Source organism: Chiloscyllium punctatum, chromosome 27 (assembly GCF_047496795.1).
Source record: "Chiloscyllium punctatum isolate Juve2018m chromosome 27, sChiPun1.3, whole genome shotgun sequence".
Lineage (NCBI taxonomy): Eukaryota > Metazoa > Chordata > Chondrichthyes > Orectolobiformes > Hemiscylliidae > Chiloscyllium > Chiloscyllium punctatum.
Window position 1 is genome coordinate 70765293 of NC_092765.1, and position 16516 is coordinate 70781808.

Here is a 16516-nt window from a genome sequence, read left to right on the forward strand (position 1 = left end):
ATAGATACTTCAGGCGACCTATGCGGGAGGAGCTCAGTGTAATCTACCTGGACATACTCAAACGGCCTATAGGCTGGACTCCTACCCCCTTGTCTTGCATGCTGCCGTAGCCCCCTTTTGTTAATCTTTTGACATGTTATGCAATCTCCTGTGACCTGCTTGGCTACCGTGTACAGACCAGGGTGAGCATATCGGCGCAGGAAGGCATCACACAGTGCCTGGGCGCCCCAGTGACCCCCTTGGTGTAAACGGGCAATAATGTCCTGCGTCAACGGTCGATTTAGTAGCTGGCGGCCATCGGGTAAGGTCCACTTGCCTTCCCTATCCTTTGCACCCCCCCAGAGACGCGAGAAGAGTTTCTTCTTTGTCAGTAAACGTGGGCACTTCGGTAATTTCGGATATCTGTGGAATCCTTACCAGGCAGTTTATTACTTCCTTCCCCATCCCAGCCAATTTTGCCTGTTCATCTGCCAATTGATTCCCCAGGGTCTCTATTTTATCGTCTTTCTGGTGTCCTTTCACATGTACTACAGCAATCTCTTGTGGCAGCAACAAATCCTCCAAGATCATGGCTACTAGTTCCTCGTGGACCAACTCCTTTCCTCTACTATTTATCATTCCCCTTTCTTTCCAGATCTTCCCAAAGGTGTGTACTACCCAAAAGGCATACTTAGAGTCAGTGTAGATTGTCCCGGTTATTCCCTTTAAATTCCTCAGAGCCCGGTGCAAGGCGTACAATTCGCACGTTTTTGCCGACCAGGCATTCGGTAGCCGTCCACTTTCCACTAATTCCCAACCAGTCTCACTAATGACTGCATAACCGTTGTGTCTCTTCCCATCTATCACTCGAGAGGACCCATCAATGTACCATCGCCTACCTGCATGTAAGGGGGTATCCCTCAGATCTTCCCTCACTTTACTCTGGTACTCTATTATGTCTGAACAGCAGTGTTCCAGTTCCTCCTCCCCTTCCCCTTTCCAAAGAAAGTCCGCCGGGTTCTGGCAGCCCCCGACTTCTATTCGGAGGTCTTCTCGGTCTAACAATATGGCTTCATATTTCAGAATTCTCGAGTCAGTCAGCCACCTCCCGGCTTTCTGATTCAGGATAGTTCTAACCTGGTGGGGAGTAGTGACTGTCAAGGGGGCCCCGAAAGTCAACTTCCTGCTTTCCTCTACCAGCTTTTCCGTGGCGGCCACCGCTTGGACACACTCCGGCCACCCTCGGGAGACTGGATCCAGAATTTTTGACAGGAAAGCCACGGGCTTCCTTTTACCCCCCCCCAGTCCTGGGTCAATACTCCAAGAGCGGTTCCCTTTCTGGAGTTCACAAAGAGGCGAAATGTCTTACTAAAATCCGGCAAGCTTAAAACAGGTGCGGCCATCAATTTACCTTTTAGGATTTCAATTAACTTTTTCTCCTCCTCCTCCCATTTTATTCTGTTGGGTGCCTCCTCAATAAGTTTTAGGTACAAGTCTTTAGTAAGGGGGGCATAGTCGTCTATCCATAAGCGACAATAGCCTAAGAGTCCCAAGAACTTCCGCAACTCCCTCTTGGTCGTTGGGAGGCCTAGTTCGATTATTGCCCGCACTCTTTCCGGACTTATTCGTTTCTGTCCATGGCTTATCAAGTGTCCTAGGTACTTAACCTCTTTCTCGACATATTGGAGCTTCTTCTGACTCACTCTTAACCCCTTCTCAGCTAGGTAATTTAACAGGGCATTAGTCCCAAGTAGGACGTCCTCCTCCGCCGGTCCGGATAAAAGGAGATCGTCCACGTATTGTATAAGCTTAAGGGCCAGGGACAAGGTTAGTCCCTCCAATAATTGTTCCAGAATCTGCCCGAACAGAGTCGGGGACTCAGTGAATCCTTGGGGGAGTACGGTCCACCTGTACTGTTGTTTTCTGCCAGTATCAGGATCCTCCCATTCAAAAGCAAAAAGATCCCTAATGTCCTTGTCCAGGGGACACGCCCAGAAGGCATCCTTTAAGTCTATAACACTAAACCAGCCGTGGTCTGGGGGGATTCGCCCCAGAATAGTGTATGGGTTCGGTACCACAGGGTGCCGTACTTGGACAATTTTATTTACTTCCCTTAGGTCTTGGACCTTTCGGTAGCTCCCATCCGACTTCCTGACCGGCAGGATGGGGGAATTGTATCGTGACATACAGGGCTCTACCCATCCATCTTTTATTAGATCTTCCATAACTGTCTTCAGGCCCTGCCTCCCTTCCCAAGAGATGGGGTATTGGCGCACTCTGACGTCGGGGCTCTGGGGCTTTAATTTTACCTCCACAGTTCGAATTGCGAGTCCTCCCCGGTTCCCTTTGGCGACCCAAACCCTAGGGTCTATCTCTGTCAATCGGGACTCACTAAGGTATGACATGGTAACGGCTAATTCTTCCTCTTCTCCCACTTCTATTCGCAATCCGAAACGGACTATCAAATCCCGTCCCAACAACCCATAGGGAAGTTGGGGGAGGTGAAGGAGTTCCATCTGGAGCTCCTCCTCCTCCAGCCGCAAGGGTTGTGGTTCGAACATTTTCGCATTAAAAACCCCACTCTTAACTCCTGAAATGTTTAATGTTTTAGCTTGGAAGCCAACCCCCTCGGATGGAGGGGAATTGAGGACCTGCCAGTGCCTGTGTCAACTAAGAAGGTAACATCTTGTCTAAATGGGCCCACCCGTAAATTTGCCAGGGGTTCTTGGTAGGCCCGTGTTCCGATCCTCCCCTGACTTCCCTAATCCATTTGTTCACACTCCATTTCATACATCCCTTCTCTTTCCCTTTTAAACTCGGGACAATCCCTTTTGAAGTGTCCCAGTTTCCCGCAATGGTAACATCCGGCCTTCTGAGGGCGCTCAATTCCATAAGATCCTCCTCTCTCACTTCTGCCCCGTCTCGCTTCTCTCCCTCTCCAACTTTTCTTCGACGTTCCTCTTTCCACCCCATAATCTCCCTCCCCCATTCCGGTGGACTTACAAGCTTCCTGTATGGCTGCCACCATCATTTTTGTCTTATGTTTCTCCCTTATTACATCCCTCTGAACGTACACTTTCTGTGCTTCCCGTAATAATTCTGCATCATCCTTTTCAGCCCAATCCTCCACTTTCTGTAATTTCTTCTGAATGTCAGGCCATGACTTAGTCACAAAGTGCACCTTAAGCATGCTCTTGCCTATTTCCCCATCGGGGTCTAAACCTGAATACTTTCGCATGGACTCCTGTAAACGGTCTAAAAACTCACTCGGGGATTCATCCTTTTTCTGTCCAACTTCAAATGCTTTCGCTAAATTCCGCTGTTTGGGCACGCAGGTTTGGATTCCCCTGATTATAAGGCTTCTGAGGTCTGTCATATTGGCTCGTCCCCCCGCATCGTTATGATCCCACTGGGGGTCCTCTAAGGGTTACTTCTGCTCTCCACGCTGAGGGCCGTCCTGATGCTCCCTATCCCAAATGGCCATTGCACTATTCCGGATCATAACAATTTCATCGTAATTAAATAGTATTCTCATCATGGCCTGCAGTTCAGCCCATGTGTATATATTGGGCACCAGAAATTGGTCCAGTTGTATTCCCACACTGACGGCGTCGTCCAGTAGACGGGGTAGTTCATTACGGAGTTGCCGGATATCCCCAGAATTTAAAGGCTGTACTACGAACCCGGTCTGTTCATTCCCAAACGGCACCTCTCGTAAGGGGTTCAGCTGTTCAATATTGTCATTCCTCCCAGCTCTCAATCCCTCTTCTCGACCTTTCCGCATCTCGAGTCGGACTGATTTCCTAGTGCCTGGGGTGAGTTCTGCGCCCCCTCCTGTGCCCCCCCCAGCAGTCCCTTCCTCACTGGTCGTAGCCTGCTGGGACTCGGAATTATCCGTCGCAGGAGGGAGGTCCGCGCTGGACGCCTGGTCGTGCACGGGTGGTATATACGGGGGCGGGGCAGACGGTGGCAAACCGTCGGTGAGGATGTCCCAAGCATTCTGGGGCTTCCTCGGGTCTGTTTGGGGAATCAGAGGATAGAGACGCGTGGGACTCTCGCCGTCGCCCGCCAACCAGGCGGTGGCGTATTTGCTCTCCTCTGGGTCAAACGGTTGTTTTCTGTTAACATATACATTTAGGATTTGACACACCCAGTCTTCATCAGACCCATACTCGGGCCAAACTACCGAGGGGGCGCGGATAGGTTCTTTGGTCCATATAAAACAACAATATTTTACCATGGTCTCTTTCTTTAAGTCCTTCGTTCTACTACTGTCCGTCCATAGACTTAACTTCGACCTAATGGACTATCGGGGGGTATTATTTTCCCATTTGCAGTCTTCCCTGACTTTTCCTTAGTAAATCTAGAAGTTTGATTTCCCATGGTCTATCTTCGGTCCTGGTCTTAAACGCCCAAAGCGTTTTCACAGATGACCATCAAAACCACAATTTCCCGTGGTTTATCTTCGGTCCTGGTCTTAAACGCACAAAGCGTTTTCACAGATGACCGTCAAAACCACGCGGCCAACAAGGAAGAACAAAAGAATCTCTTACCTTGATCCGTGCACGGAGTTGTCTGGCCTTTTTAAATGTGTGTAGCCCCGTGTATAGTCACTAACCGGTCGTCCCAGCACTCGTCCGTGTGTTCCTTTTCCAGGATTCAAAATTATTTTTAAATGAGCCGGGTCACATCCTCTCTTGGCCGACGGCCGACGGACCAAGCTGATCAGTGAAAAGTATAAATATATACTAGACGCGTCTTTGTTGTAATCAGGCTTGATCCGTGAGCCGAAGAGACTGCCCCCCCCGGCAATAATTATTTCATCCCGGACGAGCCCCCAATTATGCGAGATAGGTGGCTGTCCGGCCCCATCTACGGCACTTTTTATTTCCCTTCCCAGGAACAAAGACACGGAGGAGTCTGTCCAAAACTTTTTCATTCAACTTTGCAAAGTCGGGTGTTGTTCCCAAAGGTACACACACACACAAGCATAGTAATCTCCACGCATTATCTCCACGTATATGTGGGCTGGGTCTCCTACTGCTGTCTTAACCAACGAGTGCTCGGGTTCCCCACTGTTTTCCTTATTTGGGTTCTCGTGCCTGCGATTATTTTGTTATTCACTTGGCCAATCAGTGTTCGAGCTCCCCGTTCTTTCCTTATATGGATGATGTTGTACAACTGTGGTTAAGGGCGGTCTCTCAACTATCGAGGAAAGCTGTTACAACTGTTTCATTCATATAAACATGGGGGAGGTCCGGCAACAGTTTCGAGTGTCTGCTTGTGTTTACTATGAGGTAGAAAAGACTAAAAGGCAGCTAACCGTTTAAAAATTACACTACCCCCTACACCATCCCCTCTCTCTCACCCTCCCCTCTCACACCCTCCCATCTCTCTCCATCCCCTCAATCGCCATTCCCTCTCTCTCCCTCCGCACTCACACCTTCCCCTCTCTCCCCCTCCCGTCTCACGCCCTCCCGTCTCTCTCGCCCTCCTGTCTCTCTCGCCCCCCCGCTCCTTCTTCTCTCCCACGCTCCCCTGTCTTGCCCTCCCTCTCTCTTTCCCTCCGCTCTCTGACTCCCTCTCCTCTCTTGCCCACCAGACTCTTACCCTCCCTTCTCTCGCCCTCCTCTCTCTCACCCTCCCCTCTCTCTTGCCCTCTCCTCCCTCTCGTCCAACCCTCTCTCGCCCTCCCATCTCCCTCCCTCCTCTCTGTCGCCATCCTCTCTCTCCCTCCACTCTCTCTCACCCTCCCCTCTCTTTTTCCCTCCTCGCTTTCGCCATCCCCTATATCTCCCTCCCCTCTCTCGCCCTCCCCTCTCTCTCCCTCCCCTCTCTTGCCGCCCCGTCTCTCCCTTCCTTCTCTCTCGCCCTCCCCTCTCTTGCACACCCCTCTCTCCCTCCCCACTCTCCCGCCCTCCAATCTCTCACCCTTCCCTCTCTCACCATCCAGTCTCTCTCCCCCTCCCTCTCGCCTTCCCCTCTCTCTGGCCCTCCCCTCTCTCACGCCCTCCCCTCTCTCTCCCTCCTCTCTCTCCCTCCCCATCTCCACCTCCCCTCTCTCTCCCCGCTCATGCTCCTCTCTCTCATGCTCCCCTCTCTCGCCCTCCCCATCTCTCGCCTCCCCTCTCTCACCATCCTCTCTCTCTCCCTCCACCCTCTCGCCCTCTGCTCTTTCTCGCCTCCCCCTCTCACGCCCTCCCCCTTTCCCTCCTCTCTTTCCGTCCTCCCTCTCCCCCTCCCCTCTCTCGCCTCCCCTCTCTCACCATCCTCTCTCTCTCCCTCCTCCCTCTCGCCCTCCCCTCTCTCACGCCCTCCCCTCTCTCCCTCCTCTCTCTCCCTCCCCATTTCCCCCTCTCCTCTCTCTCCCCCCTCATGCTCCTCTGTCTCATGCTCCCCTCTCTCGCCATCCCCATCTCTCGCCCTCCCCTCTCTCGGCACTCTCTCTCCCTCCTCCCTCTCGCACTCCCCACTCTCTCGCCCTCCCCTCTCACGCCCTCCCCCTCTTTCCCTCCTCTCTCGCCCTCCTCCCTCTCCCCCTCCCCTCTCTAGCCCACGCCGTCTCTCGCCCTACCCCTTCTCTCGCCCTCCCCTCTCTGGCCACCCTCTGTCTCTTCCTCCCCCTCACTCTCTATCCCCTCATTCTCTGCCTCCCCTCTCTCACCCTAATTCTCTCTTTCTCTCCCCTCTCTCTCACCCTCCCTCTCTCTTTCCCTCCCCTCTATCCTGCTGACCCCTCTCTAGCCCTCACCGCCTCTCGCCCTCACCCGTCTCTCTCCCTCCCCTCTCTCGCCACTCTCTCTCTCGCCCTACACCTCACTCTCAATCCACTCACTGTCTCCCTCCCCTCTCTTTCCCTCCCTCTCTGTACCTCCTCTCTCGACCTCCTCTCTCTCTTTCCCACCCTCTCTCTCCCTCCCCTCGCTCTCCATCCCCTCACTCTCTCCCTCCCCTCTCACGCCCTCCCTCTCTCACACTCCCCTCTCTCGCCCTTCTCTCTCTCACTTCACCTCCCCGCTCTTGCCCTAACCTCTCTCACGCCCTTTGCTCCGTCTCACCCTTCTGTCACTCACTCCCTCTCCTCTCACCCACTGCTCTCTCGCCCTTCCTTACTCGCTCTCCCATCTCTGTTGCCACCCCGCCCTCCCTTTCCTCACTCTCCTCTCTCTCAAACCACCTTCTCTCTCCTCCTCCCCTCTCACGCTCTCTCCTCTCATGCGCACTCATCTCTCGCCCTCACCTCTCTCACACCCTTCGCTCCATCTCACCCTTCTGTCTCTCGCCCTCCCCTCACCCGCCCTTCCCATCTCTCTTGCCCTCACCTCTCTCGCCCTCCTCTCCCTCAACCTCCCCTCTCTCACCCTCCCCTCTCTTCGTTCTCCTCTCTCTCTCGCCCTACCCTGTCTTTCACCCTACCCTCTCACACCCTCCCCTTTCTTTCACCGACCCCTCTCTCACCCTCCCCTCTCTCTCGCCGTCCCCTCTCTCACCCTCCGCTCTCTCAACCTCCCCTCACTCTCTCCCTCCCCCTCTCTCGCCCAACCCTCTCTCACCCTTCCCCGCTCTCGCTCTCCTCTCTCTTTCCCTCCCCGTCTCTTGGCCCTCCCCCTCCCGTGCCCTCCCCTCTCTCCCCAAACTATCTCTCTCTCACCCCCCAAGCTTCATCCCCTCACTCTATCCCTCCTCTCTCTCGCCCTCCCTCTCTCTCTCACTACCCTCTCTGTCGCCCTTCCCTCTCTCGCCCTCCCCTCTCTCTCTTTCCCTCCCCGCTCTCACCATCCCCTCTCTCTCTCTCCCCTCTCTCTCCATCCCCCTCTCTCCCTCCCTCTCTCTCTGCCTCCTCTCTCTCGCCCTCCGCTCGCCCGCCCCTCCCGTCTCTCTCGCCCTAACCTCTCTCGCCCTCCTCTCACTCAACCTCCCCTCTCTCGCCCTCCCCTCTCTTGACCACCTCTCTCTCACCCTCCCCTGTCCCTCACCCTCCCTTCACTCTCTCCCTCCCCCCTCTCTCGCCCAACCTTCTCTCGCCCTCCCCTCTCTCACCTCACCTCCCCTATCTCGCCCTCCCCTCTCTCACTTCACCTCCCCGCTCTCACCCTCACCTCTCTCATGCCCTTTGCTCCGTCTCACCCTTCTGTCCCCCCTCGCCCGCCCCTCCCGTCTGTCTTGCCCTAACCTCTCTCGCTCTCCTCTCCCTCACCCTCCGCTCTCTCACCCTCCCCTCTCTTGCTCTGCTCTCTCTCGCCCTACCCTGTCTCTCACCCTCCCCCTCTCTCGTTCTCCTCTCTCTCTCGCCCTCCCCTGTCTCGCCCTCCCCTCTCTCGCCCTCCCCTCACTCTCTCCCACCCCCTGTCTCGCCCTCCCCTCTCTCGCCCTTCCCTCACTCTCTCCCACCCCCTCTCTCGCCCAACCCTCTCTCGCCCTTCCCCTTTCTCGCACTCCACTCTCTTTCCCTCCCCGTCTCTTAGCCCTCCCCCTCTCGTGCACTCCCCTCTCTCCCCAACCTATCTCTCTCTCACCCCCTCTCTCTTCATCCCTTCACTCTCTCCCTCCCCTCTCTCACCCTCCCTCTCTCGCCATCCCCCTCTCTCCCTCCCCTCTCTTTCACTCTCCTCTCTCTCGCCCTCCCCACGCCTGCCCCTCCCATCTCTCTCGCCCTAACCTCTCTCACCCTCCTCTCCCTCACCCTCCCCTATCTCGCCGTCCCCTCTCTTGCCCACCTCTCTCTGACCCTACCCTGTCTCTCACCCTCCCTTCACTCGCTCCCTCCCCCTCTCTCGCCCAACCCTTTCTCGCCAGCCTCTCTGTCACCCTTCTGTCTCTCACCCTCCCCTCTCTCATGCTCCCCTCTCTCGCCCTCCCCTCTCTCGCCCTCCCAGTCTCTCGCCCTCCTCCCTCTCTCACCCTGCCCCTCTCTCACCAACCTCTCTCTCTCCGTCCCCCTCACTCTCAATCCCCTCAGTCTCTCCCTGCTCTGTCGCCCTCCCTCTCTCTCTCTCACCCTCCCCACTGTCTAATCCTCCTCTCTCTTTCTCTCCTCTCTCTCGCTCTCCACTCTCTTGCCCTCCCCTCTTTCTTGCTCTCCCCTCACTCACTCCCTCTGCTCTCTCGCCCTTCCCTCACACGCTCTCCCATCTCTGTTGCCCCCCGCCCTCCCTTTCCTCACTCTCCTCTCTCTCAAACCACCTTCTCTCTCCTCCGCCCTTCTCACGCTCTCCTCTCTCGTGTGCACTCTTCTCTCGACATCCTCTCTCTCGCTCTCACCTCTCTCACGCCCTTCGCTCCATCTCGCCCTTCTGTCTCTCGCCCTCCCCTCACCCACCCGTCCCATCTCTCTTGCCCTAACCTCTCTCGCCCTCCTCTCCCTCACCGTCCCCTCTCTTGCACTCCCCGTTCTCCTCTCTCTCGCCCTACCCTGTCTTTCACCCTATCCTCTCGCACCCTCCCCTTTCTTTTACCCACCCCTCTCTCTCCCTCCCCCTCTCTCGCCCAACCCTCTCTCGCCCTTCCCCTCTCTCGCTCTCCCCTCTCTTTCCCTCCCCGTCTCTTGGCCCTTCCCTTCTCGTGCCCTCCCCCTCTCCTCAACCTATATCCCTCTCACCCCATCTAGCTTCATCCCCTCACTCTCTCCCTCCCCTGTCTCGCCCTACCTCTCTCTCTCACTCCCCTCACTCTCTCCCACACCCCTCTCTCGCCCAACCCTCTCTCGCCCTCCCCCTCTCGCCCTCCCCTCTCTCTCACCGTCCCCTGTCTCGCCCTCCCATCTCTCGCCCTCCCCTCACTCTCTCCCACACCCCTCTCTCGCCCAACCCTCTCTCGCCCTTCCCCCTTCTCGCAATCCACTCTCTTTCCCTCCCCGTCTCTTGGCCCTCCCCCTCTCGTGCACTCCCCTCTCTCCCGAACCTATCTCTCTCTCACCCCCTCTCTCTTCATCCCCTCACCTTCTCCCTTCCCTCTCTCGACCTCCCTCTCTCTCCCTCCCCTCTCTCGCCCGCCCCACTCTCCCCCTCCCTTCTCACTCCCTCCCCCTCTCATCCTTCCCCCTCTCTCCCTCTCCCCTCTCCCGCCCTCCCCTCTCTCGCACTCCCCCTATCTCCCCCTCCCTACTCTCTCCCTCCCTCTCGCTCGTCAAACCTCTCTCTCGCCCTCCCCTCTTTCGTCCTCTGCTCTCTCGCCCTCCCCTCTCTCGCCCTCCCCTCTCTCGCACTCCCCTCTTTCTTGCCCTCCCCTCTCTCACACCCACTCCTCTCCAGCCCTCCCTCTCTCTCACTCCCATCTCTCGCCCTCCGTCACTTTCGCCCTCTCCACTCTCTCCAGCCCCTCTCCCGCCCTCCAATCTCTCGCCCTCCCCTCTCTATCTCGTCCCCCTCTGCCCTCCCTTCTCTGTTCCTCACATCTCTCTCACCATCCCCTCTCTTGCTTTCCCCTCTCTCTCCCTCCCATATCTCGCCCTCCACTGCCTCGCTCTCCCCACACTCGCCATCCCCTCTCTCTCCCTCACCTCTCTCGCCCGCGCATCTCTCTACCAACCCTCTCTCTCCCTCCCCTCTCTCGCCATTCCCCCTCTCTCACTCCCCTCTTTTGTCCTCCCCTCCGCCTCCTCCCCTCCCTCGTCCTCCCTTCCCTCTCCCTCCCCGCTCTCTTGCCCTCCCCTCTCCATCCCTCCCCTCTCTCGCCCTCCTTAATGTCACACCCTCCCCTCTCTTTCTGGCTCCCCCTCTCTCGCCCTGCACTCTTTCTTGCTTCCCCTCACTCACTCCCACTCCTCTCTCACCGACTGCTCTCTCGCCCTTCTCTTTTTTACCCTCCAATCTCTCTCCCTCCACCTCTGTCGCCCTCCCCTCACTCGCCCTCCCCTCTTTCACCCTCCCCTTTTCCCCTGCACACTCTATCGCTCTCCACTCTCTTGCCCTCCCCTCTCTATCGCCCTCCCCTCTCTCTCGCCCTCCCCTCTCTCGCAAACCCCTCTCTCCCTCCCCTCTACCGCCCTCCCCACTCTCGCCCTCCCCACTCTCGCCGTCCATTTTCACTCCCTCACCTCTCTCCCTCTCCCCTCTCATGCCCTCCCTTCTCTCGCACTCCCTCTCTCTCGCTCTCTCCACTGTCTACATCCCTCTCGCTCGTCCACCCCTCTCTTGACCTTCCCTCACTCGCCCTCCCCTTTCTTTCACTGCCCTTTCTCTCTCCTTCCCCTCTCCCTTGCCTTCCTCCCTCTCGCCCTCCCCTTTCTCTCCATCCTCTCTCTCTCCCAGCCCCCTCTCCACCTTCCTTCTCCCTTCCTTCTCTCATCTGCCCCTCTCTTACCACAAGCGCTCTCACTCCCTTCCCCTCACTCTCCATTCCCTCACTTGCTCTCTCCCCTCTCTCGCCATCCGTCTCTCTTTCCCTACCCGCTGACTCGCCCTCCTCTCTCTCCCTCCACTCTCTCAACATCCCTCTCTCTCTCACGCCCCCACACTCTGCATCCATTCACTCCCTCCCCGCGCTCGCCCTCCCTCTATCTCTCCCTCCCCTATCTCTCGCCCTCCTCCCTCTCTCGCCCTCCCTCTCTCTTGCGCTCCCCTCTCTCACTCCCTCTCCTCTCTCACCTAATTCTCTCACCCTACCTCTCTCACTCTCCCTTTCACTTTCCCACCCCACTCTCACTCCCTCTCCTCTCTCGCCCACTGGACTCTCCTCCTTCACTCACTCGCCCTCCCATCTCTCTAGCACCCCCGCCCTCCCTCCTCTAGCCCTTCCCTCTCTCTCGCCCTCCCATCACTCTCCCTCCCCCTCTGTCGCCCTCCCCTCACTCGCCCTCCCCTCTCTCGCCCTCTCCCTTTCTCCCTCCCCACTCTCTCGCCCTCCACTCTCTTGTCCTCCCCTCTCTATCGCCCAGACCCTCTCTCCCCCGCCCTGCTCTATCGCCCTCCACTCTCTTGCCCTCCCCTCTCTCGCCCGCCCATCACTCTCCTCCCACCTCTCGCCTCTCCTCTCTCGCCCTGCTCTCTCTTGCCCTCCTCCCTCTAGCCCTCTCCTCTCTCTCGCCCTCCCATCACTCTCCATCCCCGTCTGTCACCCTCCGCTCACTCGCCCTCCCCTCACTCGCCCTCCCCTCTCTCGCACTCTCCCTTTCTCCCTCCCCTCTCTCTCGCCCTCCACTCTCTTGCCCTCCCCTCTCTCTCCCTCCCCTTTCTCTCACGCTCCCTTCTTTGGCTCTCCCCTCTCTCGTCCACCCATCTCTCTCCCTCCCCTCTCTCACCTCTCCTCTCTCGCCCTGCTCTCTCTTGCCCTCCTCCCTCTAGCCCTCCCTCTCTCTCTCTCTCCCCCTCCCTCCCTCTCTCTCTCCCCCTCCCTCTCTTTCTCCCTATCTCCCTCCCTCCTCTCTCTCCCTCCCCCCCGTCCCCTCTCTCGCCCTCCCCTCCCTCGCCATCCCCGTCTCTCGTCCTCCCCCTCACACGCATTCCCCTCTCTCGCCACACTTTCTCTCTCCCTCCCCCTCACTCTCAATCACCTCACTCTCTGCCTCCCCTCTCTCTGCCTCTCTCTCTCTTTCCATTTCCTCTCTCTCGCCGACCCTTCTCTCGCCCTTCCCGCCTCTCGCCCTCACCCTTGTCTCTCTCTCTCCTCTCTTTCACCCTCTCTCCCGCCCTCCCCCTCACACTCCATCCCCTCACTCTCACCCCTCCCTTCTCTCGCCCTCCCCTCTCTAGCCGCACCCCCTCTCTAGCCATCCCCTCTTTCTTGCCCTCCCCTCACTCACTCCCTCTCCTCTCTCATCCACTGCTCTCTCGCCCTTCCCTCATTCACCCTCCCATCACTCTCGCACTCCATTCACCCTCACTTCTCTCGCACTACTCTCTCACAACCTCCTTTCTCTCTTGACCTCCCCTCTCTGTCGCTCTCCCCCTCTCGCCCTCTCCTCTCTCGCCCATCCCTCTCTCGCCCTCCCCAACCTATCTCTCTCTCCCCCTCTCTTCATCCCCCCACTCTCTTATCCTACCCTTTCTCGCCCTCCCTCTCTCTCTCCCTCCCCTCTCTGTCGCTCTCCCCTCTCTCGCCCTCTCCTCTCTCGCCATCCCCTCTCTCTTTCCCTCACCTCTCTTGCCATCCCCCTCTTGCAAGCCCCCTCTCTCCCTCCCCTCTCTCGCCCTACCCTGTCTCTCCCTTCCCTCTCTCTCGCCATTCCATCTCTCGCCCACCCCCTCTCTTCATCTCCCCTCTCTCTCCCTCCCCTCTCTCATGCTCCCCTCTCTCGCCCTCCCCTCTCTCGCCACACTCTCTCTTACTCTCAATCCCCTCATTCTCTGTCTCCCCTCTCTCACCGTCCTTCTCTCTTTCACTTCCCTCTCTCTCTCCCTCCACTCTCTCTCCCTCCCCGTTATGTCACCCTCCCCTCTCTCGCCCTCCCTCTCAATCTAAATCCCCTCACTCTCTGCCTCCCCTCTCTCACCCTCCTTCTCTCTCTCCCTCCTCTCTTTCGCCACCCTATCTCACCCTCCACCTCACTCTCCATCCATTCACTCTCTCCCTGCCCTCTCTCGCCCTCCCTCTCTCTCTCTCTCCATCCCCTCTCTTGCCCTCCCCTCTCTCGCAAGCTCCCCCTTCTCTCGCCCTCCCTCTTTCTTGCCCTCCCTTCTCTCACTCCCTCTCCTCTCTCACCCACTGCTCTCTCGCCCTTCCCTCACTCGCCCTCCCATCTCTCTTGGCCCCATCTCGCCCTCCCTTCTTTCGCCCTCCTCTCTCTCAAACTCCCTTCTCTCTCGCTCTCCCCTCTCTGTCGCCCACCCCTCTCTCACCCTCCTCTCTCTCGCCCTCCCCTCACTCGCCCCTCCCCTCTCTCTCGACCAAACCTCTCTCGCCCTTCCCTCCCTCACCCTCCCCTTTCTTGCCCTCCTCTGTCTTGCCCTCCTCTCCTTCGCCCTACCCTGTCTCTCACCCTACCCTCTCTCGCCATCCTCTCTCTCGCTTTCCCCCTGTCTTTTTGTCCTCTCTCTCGCCCTCCCCTCTCTCACCGTCCCCTCTCTCACCTTCCCCTCACTCTTTCCCTCCCTCCTCTTTCACCCAACCCTCTCTCGCCCTCCCCGTCTCACGGCCTCCCCTCTCTGCCTCCCTCCTCTCTCTCTCTCCCTAGCCCTCTCACCCTTCCCCTCACTCACACTCCCCTCTCTTTCCCTCCCCGTCTCTTGGCCCTCCCCTCTCTCCCCAACCTAACTCTCTCTCACCCATTTCATCCCCTTTCTATCGCCCTCCTCTCTTTCGCCCTCCCTCTCTCTCCCTCACCACTCTCGCAACCCTTTCTCTCCCTCCCTTTCTCTCTCCATCCCCTCACTCTCTCCCTCCCCTCTCTCGTTCTCCCTTTGCCTCTCACTCCCCGTCTTTCACCCTCCTCTCTCTTTCCTCCCTCTCTAGCTCACCCCTCTCTCAAGCCCTCCCCTCTCTCACGCTCTCCCCTGTTTCACTCCTTCTCGTCTCTCGCCCACCGCGCTCTCGCCTTTCCCTCACTAGCCCTCCCCTCTTGCTCGCCCTCCCCTCTCTTCCCCTCCTCTCCCTCGCACTCCCCTCTCTCGCCCTCCCCTCTCTTGCCCTCCTCTCTCTCCCCATCTCTTTCTCACCCTCCCCTCTCTCACCCTCCCCTCTCTCTCCCTCCTCCTCTCTCCCCACACTTTCTCCCTCCTTTCTGTCTCCCTCACCCCTCTCACGCCTACCCCTTTCTCTCTTCCTCCTATCTCTGCCTTACTCCCCCTCCCGTCTCATGCTCTCCCCCTCTTTCTCCCTCCCTTTTCTCTCCCTCCCCCTCTCGCCATCCCTGTCTCTCGCCCTCCCCCCTCGCCCTGCCCTCTCTTGCTCTCCTCTCTCCCCCTCCGATCTCTCGCCCTCCCTCTCTCTCCCTCACCTGTCTCTCTCCCTCCCCCTCTCTCTTGCCCTTCATTCTCTCGCACTCCCTCTCTCTGTCCATCCCCTCCCTCGCCCTCCCCTCTCTCACCCTCCTCTCTCTCGTACCCTATTCTCTCTCGCCCTCCCCTGACTCGCCCTCCCCTTTCTCACTCCCTCTCATCTCTCGCCCACCGCTCTCTCGCCCTTCCATCACTCGCCCACCCCTCTCTCGCTCTCGCCTCTCTCACCCGCTCGTAACTCGCCCTCCCTCTCTCGTCCTCCCCTCTCTCTCGCCCTCCCGTGCCTAAACTCCCTCTCCTCTCTCTCTCGCCACTCTCTCACCCTTCCATCACTCGCCCTCCCCTCACTTGCCCTCCCCTCTCTCTCGCTCTCCCATCTCTCTCGCCATACCCTCTCTCTCGCCATCCCCACACTCGCCTTCCCCTCTCTCTCCCTCCCCTCTCTCGCCCTCCCCTCTCTCTCTCTCCCCTCTTTCTCGCCCTCCCTTCTTTCGCCCACCTCTCTCTCTCCTTCCCCTCAATCACTCTTCCCCTCTCTCTCCCTCCCCTGTCACTCGCCCTCCTCTCTCTCGCCCTCCTCTCTCTCTCCCTCCCCTCTCTCTCTCGCCCTCCCTTCTCTCGCCCGCCCCTCTGTCGCACTCCACTCTCTCGTCCACCACTCTTTCGCCCACCCCTCTCTTGTCCTTCCCTCTCTCTCGCCCTCCCCTCTCTCTCACCCTCCACTCTCTCTCTGCCCTCTCTCTGTCTCTCTCTCCTCCCCGATGTCTCTTGCCCTCTTTCCTCGCCCTGACTCTAAGCCTTGCCCTATTTCTCGCTCTTGCTGTCTCTCTCTTTCGCTGTATCTTTCTCTCTCTTGCCCCCTCCCTCGCTCCTCTCTCAGTTTCACGCGTTCTCTCGTCCCTCTCATTATCTCCTCCCGTCTCTCTCTCTCTCACCCTCACACAGCCTCTCTCTTTCTCTTGCCCCCTTCTCTCTCTCCTCACTCCTTCTCTCTCTCCACCTTCTCTCACTCTCGGTCCCCCTCCCTCGGTGTCTCTCTCTCCCCTCCTCCGTCTGTTTCTCTCTGAAAGAATCTATCTTCGTTCTATCCCTCCCACCCTCCCCCACTGACACATTCTGTCTCCTTGATCCTTCTCTCTCCCTCTGACCCAGAGATTGGGGGGGTTGGTGGTGGAGAGGCTGCGTGTGGGGTGGTGGGGGTGGGATGTGGGAGGAGGGGGAAATGGGTTAGAGACGAATTGCAGGAGAGAGCCAGAGACAGCAAGAGAGTGAGTGCGAGCTGGAGGGGGAGAGGAAAGTGTGGAGACAGCTGGAGAAACTAGGGTTGGGGGTGTGAGAGAGACGGGGGATGAGGGAGTGAGAAAGGGAGAGATGGTGGAAGAGAGAGATGGAGAGAAATTAGGAGAAAGAATGGAGGAGACGAAATGGGGTGGCCAGATTGGATTGGGGGGACAGAGGGTGTTAAACCCAGCTCGTGAGCTCAGGGCGCGTTGGCCTCCGCTTCCCTGAGGACCAGGACTTGGGGCTGAGTCTGTCTCTCTCCAGGTCAGCTTCTCCAACACAGAGACACACAACAACATCGGTCACTCTGCTGCTCGGCACGCTTTAATCAACATTTTTATTGTTTACAAATGGAAGTGATGGACACAGTCAGTGGGATGGTG